Source organism: Bubalus kerabau, chromosome 3 (genome assembly GCF_029407905.1).
Source record: "Bubalus kerabau isolate K-KA32 ecotype Philippines breed swamp buffalo chromosome 3, PCC_UOA_SB_1v2, whole genome shotgun sequence".
NCBI classification, from domain to species: Eukaryota; Metazoa; Chordata; class Mammalia; order Artiodactyla; family Bovidae; genus Bubalus; species Bubalus kerabau.
Window position 1 is genome coordinate 73,522,640 of NC_073626.1, and position 15,161 is coordinate 73,537,800.

At 39.4% G+C, this 15,161-nt stretch overlaps 1 long non-coding RNA gene across 1 annotated transcript in view; it reads left to right on the plus strand.

Moving 5' to 3' along the window:
- LOC129646237 (uncharacterized) overlaps window positions 1–12,924 on the plus strand; it is a 157,925-nt gene extending 145,001 nt beyond the window's left edge. Inside the window, exons 2-3 of the long non-coding RNA XR_008711785.1 lie at window positions 11,808–11,894; window positions 12,081–12,924. This is a non-coding gene — a long non-coding RNA (uncharacterized LOC129646237). The remainder of the gene's footprint in view (window positions 1–11,807; window positions 11,895–12,080) is intronic.
- Window positions 12,925–15,161: the final 2,237 nt, after the last annotated feature.

Here is a 15,161-nt window from a genome sequence, read left to right on the forward strand (position 1 = left end):
CCATAAAGAAGGCTGAGCACTGAAGAACTGATGCTTTCTAACTGTGGGGCTGGAGAAGACTCTTGAGAGTCCCTTGGATATCAAGAAGATCAAACCAGTCAAACCTAAAGGAAATCAACCCTAAATATTCATTGGAAGGACTGATGCTGAAGCCGATGCTCTAATACTTTGGGCACCTGTTGTGAAGAGCTGACTCATTGGAAAAGACCCTGATGCTGGGAAACACTGAGGGCAAGAGGAGAAGGGGATGACAGAGGATGAAATGGTTGGACAGTATCACTGACTCAAAAGACATGAGTTTGAGCAAACTCAGGGAGATAGTGAAGGACAGGGAAGCCTGGAGTACTGCAGTTCATGGGGTTGCAAAGAGTCGGACATGACTTAGCGACTGAACAACAACAATCTTCAGGGTCAAGGGGGATGCTAATGAAGATGTAGGAGTCTTTTTTCCTTTTGTTCCACTGTATTATGTGTCCAGGCACTCTCAACACTATAAAAATAAAGGATTCAGAAGGAAGGAGAGATGATAGATAATATCAAACTTAAGGAGCCCCGTGGTGGAGAGCATTGTAACCAACATGCTGGAAGCAGAAGCTGAGGAGTTTTCTATTGCAAGAGGGCTACTATACCTTCCAGGTGCCCAGATGTGCTGACGGTCAGAATGAATTTAGTGAAAGACCACAAAGGTAGTAGAGTTGAAGACAAATGTTGAAAATATTTCAACAGAGCCAGAGATGTAAGCATTGTCTTCTCCCACCCTACTTTTTTTGTGTGGGAAGAACAATCCTGGAACTGAAACATCATCTTATTTACGTTTCTTCTTAAACTGTAATGTTCGTGTGAATCACCAAGGAATCTTGTTAAAATGTAGATTCTTATTCAGTTGGTCTGCACTGCAGTCTGTTCTTCTCCATGTATGACAAGCAACTGGATAATGCAAACGGTCAAGGACTACACTTAAGGTTGCAAGGATCCAGAATGTATAGAAAGTGTTTGCACTTCAGACCTTCTGTATAAACACTGTCCTAATTGCTGCTTTAAAAAAATAGAAGATTATACCTCTCCAGAAATCAACATGCCTTCCGTTTTAAACTCAGACTCGGGAAGTTTGGGAGTAGCGGGTGCAAGGAGTCTGTTGTTTTTGGTCCATTAGTCTTGGAATCCCAAGACTGGTGTAAATTCGTCCCAGTGTTTTTGGTTTTTTAAATAATTGCACAGCAGTTTTTATTTTCTTCAATCAGAAAAATAAGTCCCATGTTTCTGGGAGGGATACCAGGTATCTGCAGGCCCTGCTCTGGGTATCAGGACCCCAGAGGGTCAGGGTCCTCATGACTAAGCAGGGAGGAAGGCTTGGAGATGGAAACCAGAATGAGGTAGGTGTGTGTGTGTCTGTGGCCTCCATGAACCAGGTCAGTACTAGAGATGACCATCACAGCCGGGTGAGATGGGCACACAAAGCCCTGAGTGGAAGCCTGGCCAGGGCATGCCTGCTGGCCCACGCTGCTCTTCCACCAGTGCCAGGACTCCAGGGGTAAGGGGTGGGGACCCTTGAGTGCAGGTGTGGGTCCATTCCAATGTTTTCATAGAGAATTATGGTATACTTCAAATTTGAGGACCATTGACCTGCAAAAATTCAAATATCTTACATAAATGAAAAGAAAGTTACATGTTTCATTTTAGTATTGTGATTATTTTTCTAATACTAAGCCTTTGAACAAAAGGCAGTTTCTATCTGATACTATAATTCAGAGCTAGTTGAAAAAGAAATTGATTTTAAGTAGAGACCAGCTATTGATCAGAAATGGGAATGGGAAACAAACATTTCTCAAATAAGGAAAAGTTCAGAATTAGAAGGCAGAAGAATTGCTGTTTGGAAAAATGCAATCAGGAATTTTCACAATATTTAGATGCACTATAGGACTCCCCTACTTTGAAAGATGGAGAGGCTGGGAGTAGCTAAGGAGCAGAGGACTCAGAAGGAATGAGGTGTGTCTCTGTTCCTTGATTAAGTCTCACATGACAAGCAGGATTGGCTGAGCAAGTGCAGCTGCATGAAAGGACTGTTGGGCTGCCTGGAGTTTAAGGCATCAGTGTGAGTATACCAGGAAGATTTAGACCCCAAACTAAAGATAAAGTTCCATTACTTCTACTCATATTAAGGCAGGAGATAGATGGACCCCAGACTGAGCAGCTGTAGTTCATTCCCTGTGGACAGATACTCCATAATAGCAATTGGAGAAGCTGCTGCTGCTAAGTCGCATCAGTCGTGTCCGACTCTGTGTGACCCCATAGACGGCAGCCCACCAGGCTTCTCCATCCCTGGGATTCTCTAGGCAAGAATGCTGGAGTGGGTTGCCATTTCCTTCTCCAATGCATGAAAGTGAAAAGTGAAAGTGAAGTCGCTCAGTTGTGTCTGACTCTTAGCGACCCCATGGACTATAGCCTACCAGGGTCCTCCATCCATGGGGTTTTCCAGGCAAGAGTACTGGAGTGTGTTGCCATTGGCTTCTCCGGAGAAGCTGAACCCTGCCCAGATAAAAGATAGAGACCACACATTTCTCATTCTCAAAGTCAAGGAGACCTTCCCGACTATACAGTTCCTTGAAAGTCAAAAAGGGAGAGGGTACCACCAGAGTAGGTGGTGTCAACCTGCCTGTAGGCTTCTTCACTGGAATTCCATCTTGGCTAAGAGACGCACGTGCACACCTGGGGGGATCCTGAGATATTCCAAATACAGACTCAGGACCAATCAAAGCAAAATGACTGGCCAGAGGAAACCTGGAAGAAACGCCCCATATAAGTGATTTCAACTATCAATACCATGAGGGCACACATACATCCCCCTCACCTTGATCTCCCTCCCACTTCCCACCCCATGCCACCCCTCTGGATTGTCACAGAGCACTGGTCTGAGCTGTGCTGGGTCTCTGCTGCTGTGTGCAGGCTTTCTCTGGTTGCAGCAAGTGGGGGCTGCTCTCTAGTTTCTAGGCATGCGCTTCTCATTGCAGAGACTTCACTTGCTGTGGAGCACAGGTTCTAGGTCATGTAGGCTCAGTAGTTGGAGCACACAGGCTTAGTTGCTCCATGGTATGTGGGATCTTCCTGGACCAGGGATGGAACCTGTGTCCATCATTGGCAGGTGGATTCTTTACTGCTGAGTCGCCAGGGAAGCCCTCATTATACTGATCTTTTAAAAATTCTTTATAGGTGGCAAATTAGCTCCACCTTTGCGAATCTATTTCGTCCTCATTTTCTCTCCGCCTTTCTCAGCATCTTCTTTTGTACTTTCAGGTCTCAATTTCTGTGTTATTTCTTCCAAAAGCTTTTCTTTGACTTCACAGACTAAACTAGGGTCTCCTGCCTCATGCTCTTGCCACATGGTTGTCCCAAGTGATATTTTTATCACCCTTTTTGTAACTATATGACTCCCTTACAAGACTAAACAGGAATCAAGTCCACCATTATTATTGTTGGGTGTTCTATGTACAGTATGTACTGTGCCAAGGACATAACAGGCACTCAACACATACGTGTTGAATGAATGAAGGAATAATTATTTGTTTTGAGGTTGGTTTTATCAAAAGTATTATAAGCACTTTGAAAGCAAAGAGGGGATATTTTCACTTCTGTATCTCTTACCAGTCAGAGTAAGTGTACATAGTAGATGCTTGATAAATATCTATTGAATAAAAATAGTCTACAACCATTTGGTTTTAATGTCAAATAGTTTATGGCTTTAATGATAGGCAAAGTAGTGGTTGATTGTGACATTGAGTTCTAAGATTCTTATAAAAATTCTTTGCAAAATAAAAGATTTTCAAAATAGGGTCAAACTACTTTTATAAAATGGATTGGAAATATTTCCAGGATGCCAGACTATGAGCAGAAAAGTGCCAGACATTCCCCAGGCCCCTGGGCAAGTGTTCACACACCTCAAGGACAACCCTACTTTTCTTCAAAGTACAGCTACTGAATTAAAATCATGCAGCGATTAGCAGATGAAAACCATGCTTTATTAAAAGAAAGGAAGTGAAAGGTGAAGCAGGCTGGCCAGTGCTTTATGAAGGCTTACTGCTTCCCTATTGTGTTTTTAAAATGTTACATTTCAAGGGACAGTTTTTTTCTATTTGGTTTCATTTTCTGAGGCAACACTGCAAATAAAAATCACTCAGAGGACCCAGATTCTTGCCAACTCTTGCTGATGCTACGGAGCCATGCTTGAGTGTCTGAGTTCAACCGTTGTGAAAGATTGTTGTGAAAAAGAGATCAGGCAGAGTTGAGCTGCACCATGAGCAAAAGCGGTTCTTTTTTCACAGTGAGGGATCACTGCACACCCAGCAAGTGGGAAGAAATGAGAATACCTGCCGTGGAGATTTGAGAGGGAGAAATTGATTGTACACATTTAAATAGATGGGGCTAAGAGTTTTTCCTGACAGTAAAATTCCAGAATTCTAAGAAGGGAAATTTAAGAATAAATGCTTTGAGGTGGACACTGAGAAGTGTGAACTCTCTTTTATCCTCCTAAATCCTTCCTGGATGCAAGCCAGAAAACTTCACAAGTCACTGGCATAGCTGTAAGTCTGTGGGCAGAGTGTGCTGAGTCCTTGCTGAGTCCCATGCAGGCTTGGGAACCCTGCTTGCTGTTTGCTGCAGAGATGTCTCTTGCAGAGGGAACTCATCTGGAAGGCTGTGGAATCTTGGCTCCAGCCCAACTCATTTACTGGTCAGAAAAGGTGATGGAAAACGTGCTTTGGGAAAACACAGATGGGTATGTGAACCAGCAGCCTTGCGCTTAACCCTTGATAGCCTGAGGGACTGGATCTCACAATGTGGTCCTGGAACTAGAAGCATCAACACCGGCATAGGGACTTGTGAGCAATGCCCATTCTGAGGCTGGGGTCGACTGTAGACCAACTAAATCAGAAACTCTAGAGATAGGGCTCAGAAATATGTGTTTTAAGAAGCCCTCCAGGTAGTTCTTCTGGCCACATCAAAACCTGACAACTCTTTGCCTGAGATGCTCAGAGAACGTGGAAAATTTGTGTACCAAAAAGAATACAGTGACAATTTCTCAGAATCAATGTATTACACATGCTAATAAAAGTAGGGAAAGACCAGACAGTCACAAATATCTTGAGGTGTGGCAATTTCAACATCATTATCAGTACCAGTTAGTGTTAGGGAAGATCAATGTAGTAATTAGCTATTGCCATGAAATTGTTGTGCAGCAAACAGGCACAGCAACTCGCGGGTATGCGACGGTAGACCTTTCCTTCCTCCTGCATCTGCAGGGCTCCGTTGATCTCAGCTGGGCTCTCTTTTGTGTCTGAGGGCTTGGCAGATCTAGTTTGGGTTGTTTGGGGTGACTTGGCTTTGCTCTACATGTCCCTCATCCTTCTCCTGAGATTCCCAGGTAACACAGGCATGCCCTTTGTCCTGGCAAAGGTGGAAGTGGGAAACAAGCAGACACACGCAGGTTTCTTGAGGTCTAGGCTTAGTACTGGCACACTTGTCAGTTTCAGCTCATTCTGTTGGCCAAAGCAAGTCACACATCCAAGACCAGATTCAAGAGATGAGAAAACAGATTTGTCTTTTAAATGAGAGGAACTGTCATGGGGCAAAGGCCTAGATACGAGGAGGCGAGGAGGCATGAAGGACTGAGGCTATTCATGTGATCAACCACAATCAACTGTAAATAAGCTTCTCTTTGAGCTCATTAGCAGCACTTGTGTAAACAAATCCCAAATTTGAATTTGACCTAGAAAAAAAATGTATCTTTCCTTTTTGAAAAAAATTTATTCTTTCCAAAAGAATACTGATTTTACTGACTTCAGTTGATTAACTGTGTGATTCTCAGTGAAGACATGGTAAGTCAGATTAACTATGTGAAGAATTAGAGAAGGAATAAAAGGAAAGTAATTGTATTTTAAAACTCTAAAAATATTGATCATGTGTAAGTCATTTTGTTTCACAATGGATATCAAACCCAGTCCTTAAAGAAAAATTTTCTTATCTACCCTGGACTCTTATTCTTCAGTAAACTCCTGGCATTCTATATTTAAAAGGAGTCATCTTATGTACACCTCTGTCTCAAACAGACTGTAAACTAGAGTCCACCACAGCTTTTTGGGCTGGCTTAATGATTGTGTTCATACTGTATTTCTAATTAGCTGCTGACTCGGAGGTGTAGGGGCTAAGTGAGCTTGCCCACAGCTGCCAGGTGTGATCATCCATGGGCAGAGATTCAAAGAAGGGAGAAATCAGCATTGTGGGAAATGTGCTGTAAACACCCAGAGGCAGGGAGATTCTTGCCTTTTTCCCTGCCAGGATCTTCGAAGTGTGGACTCAATAGAAGAAGTAGCAGGTAGCTATGGTCTAAACTGTCTTTAAAGTCTGAAAATAAGCATTTCCCCATGTTGGTGGCCAAGCCTCATTTTTTTTTTTTTTTTTGCATGTAACAAAACAAAATGACTTTTTACTCACTGCCCTGAGTCTTAAAGTTGTTTATGAACTGAAAGAAACCTCAGATCATTTTTGAAAACACTAATCTTTCTGGTGAAAAGACAATCCCTAAAGCAATGACAGAACTTACTAGAAGTCACCTGATTGGTTAGGAAAGGTCAACCAGTCAGAAAGAGAAAAAGAAATATCATATATTAATATATATATGTGGAATCTGGAAAAATGGTATAGATGATCTTATTTGCAAAGCAGAAATAGAGACACAGATGAAGAGAACAAATGTATGGATACCAAGGGGCAAAAGGAGGAGTGGTATAAATTGGGAGATTGGGATTGTCATATATACACTGCTATGTATAAAATAGATAACTAATGAGAACCTGGGGCTTCCCAGGCTGTTCAGCAATAAAGAATTCACCCACAGTGCAGGAGCCACAGGAGATGAGGGTTCAATCCCTGGGATTGGGACAGTTTTCTTGCATGGAGAATCCCATGGATAGAGGAGCCTGGTGGGCTACAGTTCATAAGGTCACAAAGAATCAGACATGACTGAAGGGACTGCCGTGCTTAGTCGCTCAGTCATGTCCTACTCTTTGCTACCCCATGGACTGTAGCCCACCAGGCTGCTCTATCCATGGGATTCTCCAGGAAAGAATACTGGAGTGGGTTACCATGCCCTCCTCCAAGGCATCTTCCCAATCCAGGGTTTGAACCCAGGTCTACTACATTGCAGGTGGATTCTTTACCATTCTAGCCACCAGAGAAGCCCACTGTATAGCACAGGGAACTCCATGCTCTGTGGTGACCTCAATAGGAAGGAAATCCAAAAATGAGGGGACATATGTATTTGTACGGCTGATTCACTTTGTTTTACAGCAAAAAATGACACAGCAGTGTAAAGCAACTATACTCCAATAAAAAAAAGAAAGGCCAACTAGAGAAGCTAGCTTGGTCATTATACTACACTTTTCCTTTTGGAGGGGAGTATTCATGGTTTGATGAATTAAACACAAAACAGGTCCTGGACATTAACGGAATTCAATTTTCCTATTTATGAACTGGAGATAAATATGCTTGTTAGGTGCATAGCATGTTTGAGTCAGGAACAATTTCTTTTCTTTTAAAAATTAGTAACTGTCATTAAGCAATTTGGAAAAAAGCACCACTGGCTAATCATTTTAAACAAGTTACTTGGTCAACAGTGAGCTCCAGTACTGAGATGAGATATGCTGGGCATAAAGTGAGTGGTGGAGTTCAATGTCTTTTACAACAACTGGAGTTATTTGCTTAAGATGTTTATTTTAAAAAAGACCTTTGAGGTACAGTAAGAGCAGGGAGTGGGGCATAAGGACTGCTCTAACACCTGCCACTAAGTACTCTCAGGGCATCCCTCCTGGTCCCCTTGAATGAGGGGCTGCCAGAAGCAATGACTAAAATTTGCTTGGAATTCATTTCTTCCCTTTCTTTTTTTTATGATGCTGAAGCAGGTGATAAAAAGATAAACGATTGCAAAGCCTGGCACGTGAATGCTTCCCCACTGCGTGCCGCTTTTGTGGGGAGCAAGTAGCAGCCGCCAACCGCTGTTTTATTAATAATGAGGTATTCACATAAATTCCATGCAAAATTGATTTTTGACTGTTATATAAGAATCAAATACCAGGCTTTAAAAAGTAATTGAGAAATCTATTTGTAATTTACTTTGCCTATAAGAACCTGCTGTCCTGCCATAAACAATTTTACAGTATTTTCCCCCCTGTTAAACAGCTATTTTTACACATCTGTTTGGCCTCTCTTGGATGACATGCAGTCAGAAGGTGTAATGAATACAGGTTTGAAACAACATGTGGCCACGATTTCTTTCAATTTCATCTTCAAGGGGATCTCTTGCAAGTTGTGATATCATTTTCATCACAGTACAGGTGAAGTATGTTAATGGCTAATTATCTGACCCTGGATGTTGACTGATGAATCATAAAAACACTTTGTGACAATAAGAACGCATGATGAACTGGCTAAGCACTGCCAAAAAGAAAAAAACAACAAAACACCACACCCTGGAAACCAAAAAATAAAAAACAAAACCTCTCAAACACCCAAAACTAACAAACTGAAACATTCTGTTTCTCACTGTCTTCAAATGCCTTAAGGAGCCATGGTCCAATGAAAAAGTCTCCTGTAACGAAGATTTTTATTTGGTAATCTATTTAAGCAGTTTTGTATATATTTAAACATACAGGTAGTTTTGTATATATTAAAGTCAGCCAAAATTATTTAAGATGTAGCTTATTTATTTCTACTTTTTATTCAGGTGGAGATTAGAGGGATAAAAAAATTAAAAACAGCTTCAAAAAGTCAATCTTTTACATATATTGTATAACTTTTATGTGTATTTCTTTGGTATTATTTTGCAGAAGTCTACATACTTAGTTCTAATGCTAATTTTTGTTTTCTTTTTTTTTTTTTAGGGATTGTGAAGCCCTAGTATTTAAAAGAACTATTTGCCTCAGTTTTATTGAGGTATACATAGGATAAAATTCTAAGTGTACAGTTTAATAAATTCAGGTAATTGTATGTGGCTGTCTAACCATTTCCATGATCAAGACAGAACATTTCCATCACCCTAAAAAGTGCCCCTCTTCAATCAATCCACTCCCCCAGCTCCTGCCGTCAAGGCAACTGCTGATTTACAGTCACTACACTTTTGCCTTTTCTTGGATTTCATATAATTGAATCATAGTATGCAGTCCTTTGTGTTTAACTTTTTTTCACTTAATGTTTTTGACATTCATCTATATTGTTGAGTGTATTAATACATATAAATACAGTGTATTTGTTTCTGTGTTGAGTAGTATGTGTATGTATGTATGTATGTATGTACCAAATTTGTTTTTCCATTCACTGATCAGTACTTGGGTTGTTTCCAGCTTTTGACTATTATAAATAATACTACTATAAACATTCATGTAAAAGTGTTTACGTAGACATATTTTTGTTTCTGTGGGGTAAATATCTAGGAGTGAGAGTTCTGTGTCATATGGGGCTACCCAGTGGTATGTTAATAAATTTATAATATTGGTGAACTGGTGAACAGCGCTGGTGGTACAGAACCTGCCTGCAAATGCAGGAGACGTAAGAGACTGGGTTTGATCCCTGGGTCAGGAAGATCCTCTGGAGGATGGCATGGGAACCCACTCCAGTGTTCTTGCCTGGAGATTCCAGGGACAGAGATGTCTGGTGAGCGGCAGTCCACGTGGTCGCAAAGAGCCAGACACCACTGAAGTGACTTAGCATGCATGCACGTGTGATAAATAGTTCATGTAGTTTTAATTGGCATTTTTCTTATAATTTGTGATATTAGACATCTTTTCATATATTGATTGACATTTATATATCTTCTTTTGTGTTCAAATCTTTTCCCTATTTTTATTGTGTTGTTTCCTTCTTATTGGGGCTTCCTTGGTGGTTCAGACAGTAAAGAATCCACCCACAAGGCAGGAGACCCAGGTTCAATCCCTGGGTCGGGAAGATTGCTGGAGAAGATTGCTGGAAGATTGCTACCAACTCCAGTATTCTTGCCTGGAGAATTCCATGGACAGAGGAGCCTGAAGGGCTCCATGGGGTCACAAAGAGTCGGACACAACTGAGAGACTAAGCACACCCTCTTATTGAGTTGTATAACTTTGTTATATATTCTGAATACATTCGTTAGATATATGTTTTGTATATCACAGTTTTTTGCTTGCCTCCCCTCCCCCACCTGTAGTTTTATTGAGGTATAATTGAATACACCAGTCTGTAAGTTTAAGATGTACCACATAATGACTTGATTTATATATATTGTACTGTGAAATCATAATTTTGTCTTTTTAGCTCTTTTTTTAAGAGCAAAAGCTTTTAATTTTGGAAAAGTTAATTTAATGATTATTTTCTTTTATGATTTGTGCCTTTATGCTTTTTCTAACTGGATATCACAAACATTTTCTCCTGTAGTTCTTGTGTTTAAATCTATGATCTATTTTGAGTTCATTTTTGTATGTGATATAAGATATGGGTAGAGGCTAAAATTTTCTGTACAGATACCCAGTTGTTTTAGCTGGATATCCCGTTTGCTGATTTTTTCATTTAATTATCTTGGCATCTTTGTTGGAAAACCAGTTGACCATATAAGTTTGGTTCTGTTTCTGGACTCTATTCTGTTCAACCAATCTGTAAGTCTATCTTTGCTCTAACTCTCTTGATTTTAGTAGCTTTCTTATAAGTCTTAGAATCAAGTAGAGTAAATCTTCCAACTTTATTATTCTTTTTCAAAATGGTTTTGGCTAGTCCAGGTCTTTTGCGTTTTCAAACAAATTTTAGTGTCTGCTTGTCAGTTTCTTCAAAGGTGACTTGGGCTTTTAATTAGGGTTAAATGGGATTTTAATTAGGGTTAAATTTAATGTTTAGATCAATTTGGGAGAATTCATTCTGAAATATTAAATACACTTTAAATTATTACTAAAATTGTAATAAGTACAACATGCACACTAAAATGTCACATGTAACAGTTTTTAACATACTGGCAAAAATGAATGTCAGTTTCTGCAACCAGCTTAGCAACTTTTTTTTGAAGACATAATAAGCTCTTTCTGTCATATCTGTTTAGTCAAGATATGACTTGAGATCACAAACCACTACTGAGACTATTAAAACTATTATTAAAAGACATTTGTACCTACTGAACCATGATTTTCTCCATTCTATGCACTCTAAATAAAATATAACTTGAAGTAAGAGGCCTAGCTAGAATGCCCATTGCAGCTGTGTTTATCAAGGCAGTTTCATTATTTCATTAATTGAATTTATAATAAATATATTATCAGCATATTTAGAAATTAGAATGTTCACAGATTTATAGTAATATAAACTTCCTCAAAATGTTTCATACAATTTAACTGCAGGCAAGATTTCGATTGAAATTCTAATAGAGAGTTAGAATAGAGGTATGGCATTTTATCAGAAAGAAAAGAGATTTGAAACAACAGAGACCTGAATTTAAACAACAGTTCTATCCCCAAGTGGCTGGAGCAATTTATTCATATTTATGAGCCCAATTTGTCCTTCTGTAAAAAGGGGATAATAATGCCTAACTTACAGGTGTGATGCAATGAAATATTATATGTAAAACGCCTATAGATGATGTATATAAGGGAATGGTGTTAATAAGAGTGGGAGCAAAATGTAGGTCTTGGAATCTGTTGAAAATTTTGGGGGGGCCTGATGGATGTTGAAATGGATTGAAAGGCCAAACTAGGCAGTTTGTTCTCTGAATGGTTTACACCTGGTAGTGTGTTCTTCTTTGCCTCCAGGTCCCTAATAGCAACTTACCCACTCAAAGCTCAGCGTGAAGACCATCACATCACTCAACAATGTTCCAGGGGGAAGTCTGGGACTGGGTGAGTAGTGCTAAGTTTAAGTGACCCTCCACAATCTGTTTGGAAACCCTCATTCCTTAAAAACTTTCCATAAGTGCTAATAAGTGTTCTTCATGTATTGGTCTTCAGTATACTCGTATATTTTTTCACTAGTTCCATTGACTCTCCCTTTACTCCTGTTTCACCCTTTCCTTTACTCATACTCAGCACAGGCATGTCAGTGAATGGTCACCCTGGGACCACTGTAAGCAACTACAAGCCGTCAATACTTGGCCTCAGCTGCTCATTCTTCACTGTCCTAATGCCATCGGAGGCGGAGTGGTGCCGTGAGACTATGTGATGACCACAGACTGGGAGACAGGAGCCTCAGGGTCCATCACTTGACAATATGAACTTGGCCAGTTTCCAGATCTCAGTTTCTTCCTTGATAAAATGCCTGACTTATTCAAGGGCCTGTCGTGGGGACCTGTATGAGAAATTGCGTGGAGAATTGCTTTGTCAACTGTAGAGGGCTATGTAAACCTCTGAGGCTGTTGTCATGCGATGCTACTGTCAGCTTGCTCCATTTCCTCCTGCCACCAGAGCCACAGGAAGTTTCGTCCTATCTAAATTCCTCGACTTGAATGAAACAGAGCGGTGGTAGGTGAAGGTGGACTGGAGTGGAGTGGCGGTGGAGACCGTAGTGGCTACACGCGCAGACGGGGAACCAGAATCATAGGCTCCTGGAACTGCATAGGAGCACACAGGTCATCTCTTCCAGGAGAAATATTTTCTCCATTTATGTATGGAGAAAATTAGCACAGGCTCAAGAGCCCCGGGCTTGGTGGGGGGGCGGGGGGGATTAGGCTTCCCATTGACATCTTACCTGAGTATCAGAGATGTGTGTATTTTGTAGTTTATGACTGAAGGAATCTAGACTGAAAGATTTGCAAGTGAGTTGAAGGACAAACAATTCTGGAAACAATTGAAATATTCTTGGTATCTGGTAAATAAACAGAAAACAAACAAGAAATGATTCCAACAAAAGGAGAAAAACTCATATTTCTAATCTTTTAACAAATAAAGTAAAAAAGTTTTGGATGAGCTAGATGAGCTGAATTTTACTGATTTGTTTTTGGTTACTGGTCATTTTATTCAGTCATTTTTCTGGTTTACTGAATTTTACTGATTTACTTGCTATTTGTTTTAGTTGGTTAAATTGCCAAATGGCTGTGTCCAGGAATCTAATATATAAGTGATAAATGAATTTTTAAAATGTGGTATATCCATATAATGCAGTATTATTTAGCCATAAAAAGGAACGAAGAGCTGACACATGCTACAACGTGAATGACTCTTAAAAACATTGTGCTAACTGAAGGAAGTCAGATATAGAAGGCCACATATTCTATGCTTCTGTATATAGGAAATGTTTAGAATAGGCAAATAGTAACATAGGAACAGAAAAGAGATTAGTGATTTCCAGGGCCTTGTGGAAGAACGGAATAGGGAGTGAATGCTAATGGACATGTGTGTTTTTTTTGGAGGGAGGGAACGTTGAAAATATTTTGAAATTAAATGGTGGTGATAGTTTCACACCCTTGTTAATATACTAAAAAATCACTGAATTGTACACTTCAAACGGGTGAGGTTTATGGCATGTTAATCATATCTCAACAGCAACAACAACAAAATATATGTATATTTTAAAAATCTATCATGAGAAACATTCTCAAGTGTTAGGAACAGAATTTTCTTGTCTCTCATCTATACCATGGGTGATGGTAGTGATGGTTTAATTGAAAGGAACAACAATCTTGGCAAGCAGTATGATATTGGGGAAGGCATTGCACCTCTCTTAGCCTCCGTTGCCTAATATATAAAATGAAGATAGTAAGTCCTGCCCTACCTATGTCACCAAGTAAATGCGAAATAACACTAACAGCATGCATTTACAAACTCTCATTATTTACTAGGCATTATTGCTAGTATTCTATATGAATGATTGCAATTTTCTTAGGAAATATGAAGTATTCTTATCCTGATTTTACAGGTTAAGAAAATAAAATAATTTGTTTATAACTGATATGCAAATGAAAAGTATGAATATATTTTCAATACTTAATTTCACAAAATCACTAAAAATAATGCTTAATTTTGCAGTTTATTAAAGAGAGGTGTCCATTGAGAAACTCAGAAAATATAAAAAGCTATAGGGAAGAAACTTAAAACCAATTCATAAACCCAAAGAAAACAAACACATATTATTGTATCTTCAGTTTTTAAAAAAGTATTAATAATACCTGTGGCGGATTCATTTTGATATTTGGCAAAACTAATACAATTATGTAAAGTTTAAAAATAAAATAAAATTAAAAAAAGTATTAATATATGTGTGCAAACATCTGCATCAATATGTATATGTATATATATATATTGGTTTTATATGATAAAAACAATATGGTATTCTGCTCAAAATTCTCCAAGCTAGGCTTCAACAATATGTGAACTGAGAATTTCCAGATTTTCAAACTGGATTTAGAAAAGGCGGAGGAACCAGAGATCAAATTGCCAACATCAGTTGGATCATATAAAAAGCAAGAGAATTCCAGAAAAACATCTACTTCTGCTTTATTGACTACGCTAAAGCCTTTGACTGTGTAGATTACAGTAAACTGTGGAAAATTCTCCAAGAGATGGGAATACCAGACCACCTGACCTGCCTCCTGAGAAATCTGTATGCAGGTCAAGAAGCAACAGTTAGAACTGGACATGGAACAACAGACTGGTTCCAAATGGGAAAAGGAGTATGTCATGGCTGTTATTGTCACCCTGCTTATTTAACTTATATGCAGAGTACATCATGCGAAATGCCAGGCTGGATGAAGCACAAGCTGGAATCAAGATTGTTGGGAGAAATATCAACAACATCAGATATGCAGATGACACCACCCTAATGGCAAAAGCGAAGAGGAACTAAAGAGTCTCTTGATGAAGGTGAAAGAGGAAAGTGAAAAGGCTGGGCTTAAAACTCAACAGTCAAAAAACTAAGATCATGGCATCTGGTCCCATCACTTCATGGCAAATAGATGGAGAAACAATGGAAACAGTGACAGTCTTTATTTTCTTTGGCTCCAAAATCACTGCAGGTGTTGGCTACAGCCATGAAATTAAAAGACGCTTGTTCTTTGGAAGAAAAGCAATGACAAACTAGACAGCATACTAAAAAGCAGAGACATTACTTTGCCAACAAAGATCCGTCTAGTCAAAGCTATGGTTTTTCCAGTGGTCATGTATGGATGTGAGAGT